Source organism: Arachis ipaensis, chromosome B04 (genome assembly GCF_000816755.2).
Source record: "Arachis ipaensis cultivar K30076 chromosome B04, Araip1.1, whole genome shotgun sequence".
In the NCBI taxonomy this organism is placed as follows: Eukaryota; Viridiplantae; Streptophyta; class Magnoliopsida; order Fabales; family Fabaceae; genus Arachis; species Arachis ipaensis.
This window is the reverse complement of record NC_029788.2, coordinates 5,871,186-5,876,315: the sequence shown is the minus strand read 5'-3', so window position 1 is coordinate 5,876,315 and position 5,130 is coordinate 5,871,186. Positions and strand designations below refer to the sequence as shown.

The following is a 5,130-nucleotide window of genomic DNA, read 5'->3' as shown; positions in this document are numbered from 1 at the left end:
ACTTTTCGTTATAAAAAATAAAAACTTTTTGCAACAAATTATCTTATTGTTATAGAAGATGCTTATTTTATAATAATAACTAATTCTTGTTAAAAAAAATAACAATTTGTAACAATTTTAAAATTTAATACAAAAAAATTATTACAAATGCTTTATTTTTTTTAATGCATCTATCATTTTAAAATGAAATAATACTACACATCTAAATTTTTTTATTAATTAAATTCAATTAAATTGGTCTAACATAACAAAAATCAGTTATAACTAGTATCATTTTAAATTTTATTATTTAATTTAATTAGACTTGGTTCATAAAAAATTTGGATATGTAGTATTACTCCTTAAAATGTTTCATATTATTGATAGGTTTATCCAATTTACACACAAGTTTCTCCAACCGATGAGGCAAGTTTATTGAACTGAATGACCAAGTGGTTAATCAAAACTAACTAAAACATGCACATTATTTGGCTAATTTTTGAAATAACACAATCTTGACTACTCTAGCATCGTGGGGAATTGCAATAATTAGAAGTTTGGCTAAATGTTTAAATTCTAACCCTTTGACAGACAAAAAGAGAAGAATCGAACCGTAATGCAACAAATGGATGAATGAAATTATTGAAGAAAGTTTGTGTAGGGTGTCCATCAAACATACTTATTGAAATAAAATCACTGTTTACCGACTACCAGCAACCATAACCTAAAAGGAACACTTCCGCTTTAAATTTTGTTTTTCTTTTTCAATATCACAACTATAATTTTATCGAAATTAAAATAATTTTGCTCATCAAACATTTAAAATTTCATATATAGAGAATTTGACGATTCTTTCAATACTAATTAGTCATTATTTTATGGTGGAAACTCAGATGAAGTCGACTTTACGTGAAGTTGATACCTAAAAACTGTTAGATGATTTGACTGATTTGACTAAATTTTCATCCAACAGCTCTCAGGTATCAACTTCACGTAAAGTCAATTTCACCTGAGTTTTCACCTTATTTTATACCTGACCTGACTATTACATTATAAGTCAGTCATAATTGATAAATAAGCCAGCGGTAATAAAAATCCTTATCAACATTATAATAATTCGATTTTTATCTATATCATTATCTTTATGATATTCATTTATCTTCTACTTATTATAAGAAAAAGTTTAGAAAATAATCAACTTTTAGTTAGTCAATTTTAATATTTAAATTTATAATTTAGAATTAAAAGTTAAATATTTATAATTTAGGATATAAATTTTAGATAAATAAAATAATTAAAAAAACAATTAATATTAACTGAAAAAAAAATTGTTTCCTAGCATTACTTGTTTTTTTATAAACAATCATTTTTTCCAAAGAGATCTGGAATCTACTCAAAGGAGATAAGTTTTAATATTTTTGAGAAAAATTTGGAGTGTCAAATTACCTTTTAGAAATATTCACACTCTTATTCTTGGTTTCAAACTGTCGCTAATCGCAAAAGATAATATAAGATGAAAAAATTACATCCTCACTCTTCCTTGCTTTTTTGGATATGGGACATTAGTGGATCTCTCATCTTATAAACGAGCAATGTTAGGGGGCTAGCAACTTTTGTGATTAGTAGCCATCAAATAGCCATTAATGATGATTTAATGGTGTGAGATTAGTGTGAGATTTCATCCAATGGCTCTCCTTTCTCTGCTGGCTACATGCTGGCCAAAATTCAATAAAATTGCTGGCCTTCTAGACTTTTCCCTTATAAACTCCTCACTCTTTCTTACTTTTTTAGATGTGAGACTAACTTTAACCCTCCTCACACTTGCAACATTAACATCTTTTCCATAGAAGAAGGAATTAATTCAATCTCGAAGAAATTTATCAACACAGGAACATACCGAAACTCAATCTCGAGAAATCTAAAAGAAAATGAGTATCGACCATTTCAATGAACAATGCAATCAAAAAACTTTAGCATAAAAAATCTAAGCCTCATTTATGGGCATGGCTCGCGGGGAGACTACAAGCAAGTTGTCACAGGTCCCAGGCATGCATGGGAACTAATTAACACTATGTCTGCTGCTTTTCTACCCCAAAAAAAAAAAAAAAAAGAGAATTTATTTGGATCAAGGGTAGGACCACAATTATATCAAATGAGTAATGTTAAACAACCCCTTCAACTTACAAAAAATAATTACTTTAATTTTTTTTTTCTTGCACCCTGTATGTATTATTAGTTCTATGTCTATGTCTATGTCAATGTAGGCCCTGAGTCATTTCTTTGAATCAATAGATTTCGGTTAGTTATATGTGGTCCTTTTATTATTAATCTATTGGTCATCAGGTCATGCATCTGAACGATTTATGCGGAAATCAAACCCTTTAGATTAGATTAAATTAAAAAAAAAAAGAATAAATAAAAAAAAATTGTTCACGCGTGGGATTGAAATTCCTAAAGTTATAGAAATAAAGGTGAGGCCCCAATATGTTTCCGGGTCCAAATATTATTATGGTTATATATGATACAAGAGACAGAACATGTTACATCTTTTTGAGGTATTAGAATCACATTATCATAATACTTTCTTGGTGTATGTATTCCATAATCTATACAAAAAAACATTGACTAGAAATGTTAAAAGATGTAATTTATCTTTATATATAGCATAATATAAGATATGCAATTAAATATTGTCACGTTAAAAAAAAATTAAAATAAAAACCTTTATGTATGTGGCCAACGCCTTATTGAATATCACAGTCCATAGAAATTAATTAAAATCTATAAGCACATGAAGAGAACCAGAAGATATTATAATAAATAAATAAAGAAATAAGAGAGGGAAATTCTGCGTGAATATTGTATATACTTTCATGTGAGCTTCCTTTTGTGGATTTATTTACGCCGAAAGACTATTTCCTTTCCTTAACTAACTCCACTTATAGTTATTTCTTCCTTTGAAAGTGGACAAAAGTATTAGTGAGTGAGTGACCAGTTCAGAAACTATGCACAATATAAATAAATAAATAAATTTGAAAAACCAAAATTTGCTTCCAAATGAAGTTGGTTATGCAATAGAAAATGCATGAATCAATCAAAGCAAGCACTAAGTGCAATTCACATTTCACACCAACCACATAAAACCTTATTAACTTTTTTTTTAATTCCTTTTTTTGCTCTCAAAAAAGGTTATTTGAATTTCAAAAATGTGGTTGGTGTAGCAGACCAACTTATATCCTGTGAGCATCATAAATATAAAACCTGGAAGGCCTAAAAACTCAAATACCTTTGTCTCTCATAGTCATAACTCATAATCACTGACCCTTCTTCTCTATCTACTATATGTATGTGACATAGTAGTATAATTGATTCAAAGACATGCCTCTTTTTCTCTCCAAGAGCCATAATTTAATGTTCCCACCTCTAATAAGGTGTTTGGTTGTTGGCAATATTTAAGGCTCCCTGCTATCTGTGTCTTTGTCACACTGTCCCTCCCTCCCTTTCCATTCCATTAAATTTCAAGAATCTCACAGCACAACCCATACTTACTACTCCAAACAAAAAACATGCCACACCCTTGACCCTTTCTTGCCACATCTTTTTTTTCCTTTAAACCTTCTTCAGGGATGTTATGTTATATTATCATGTGAATGGTGAGTCTTTTTCATTCTTATATGTATAGACATATTTCGTTAACCTATAAATATATACACGGCTGTTTTGTTTCTTCAGGAAGTGCAGAAACAAGATAAGGTGGTGGTGATCATAGTTCAAAGATTAATTCAGAGAGCATGGGATATTGGTACGGTTCAATCAGAAGGCAGTGCTTTGATAGATTCTAAAGTCCTCTTATTTGATTGAGCCGTGCCAATATCACATGTTTAATTGTTGATCATCACCATTCTTCTCTTTATTGGTCTCAAGTTGCGACTTCATTCATAAGTATGCTAGCATGCCGGTAAGTCTTCTTAGAACTCTTAGATTTTAGGACGGGTTATGGCAGAAATGTATGAACTAATTAAAAAATTCAATAAAAGTGAGATGACGTTCAATTTAATATGTTTTAGAATATTCATTCACCTACCTATATTTGGTGCAGTAAGGAGTGTTATATATTATTTTGAAATGACCATGTCTCATGAAATTAATTATTACTGTGTGTCCCAATTCGATCATCAATTTGTTGGAGTGAAAATTTGGTAAGTTAGGTAGAAAATTTGATTGAACTCTTCTTTCTTCCTTGGTGATAGAGACTTGATTAATCGGACGAGATAATGCATCTTTATATGTGTAGTTTCAAGTTTGCTTCCATTTAAAGTTGTTCTATATGGCTACCCTATTTGACAATGTAGTATTATATAAAGGAGGCAACAAGATCTGATATTTTTTCTACCTTTGTGATTAGTAAAGCACTTTCTAGACAAATACTACTTGCTTTGCTAAATTTTGGAAATATTTTCAGAAAGAAACACCCTCTAATTACTATGTCTAAGTTCTAACTTCTAACTTTAAAATGAAAATTTGGGCACTTGAGAAGTATTTGGATGGATAAGAGCATTTCCTTTATTTCAATGTTGTTTCTATGTACTGTGTACTATGTATTATTTTTTTATTATTTGATTTCATCCAGATATTAAGGCTAATAGTTTTGTTAACAATGCTTAATAATCTATTTCAGATTGATAATTTAATGTTATCAATACAACTAATTAATGAAAGTGGCCGTAAATATTGCATATGGCAAATTCTCATTAGAATTTTTTTAATAAAATAGTGAAGAAAGCCCATAAAATGACTCTGTAGTCTGTAGCATTGTTCAATTTATTATAGTTTGCTTCTCACTTTCCATTGTCTTTCTGTATCTATATCATAGCATTTACTTTTTGTTAAGGGAATCATTTAGATAAAAACGTCTAAAATATTTTTTTAAAGATGTTTTTTAATAATTAAAATTTAATATATGTATCGATTAAATCGTATTATTTCTGTCATAATTAAATCGGACAAACTGATTTAACCAAAAAAATAGATAAATCAAATTTTAAACCGATCTAAATTATTATTTTTTTATAAAAAATACTATAATATCCTTATTATAGAAAATAACTAAAATACTCATATTATATATATATAAAACATTAAATCTTAACC

General features: G+C 28.8%; 1 long non-coding RNA gene across 1 annotated transcript; it reads left to right on the top strand.

The window, feature by feature from the left end:
• LOC110270868 lies at nucleotides 3,194-4,528 on the top strand. Its single transcript, XR_002360551.1, has 2 exons — nucleotides 3,194-3,632; nucleotides 3,712-4,528. It is a non-coding gene; the product is annotated as an uncharacterized LOC110270868 (long non-coding RNA).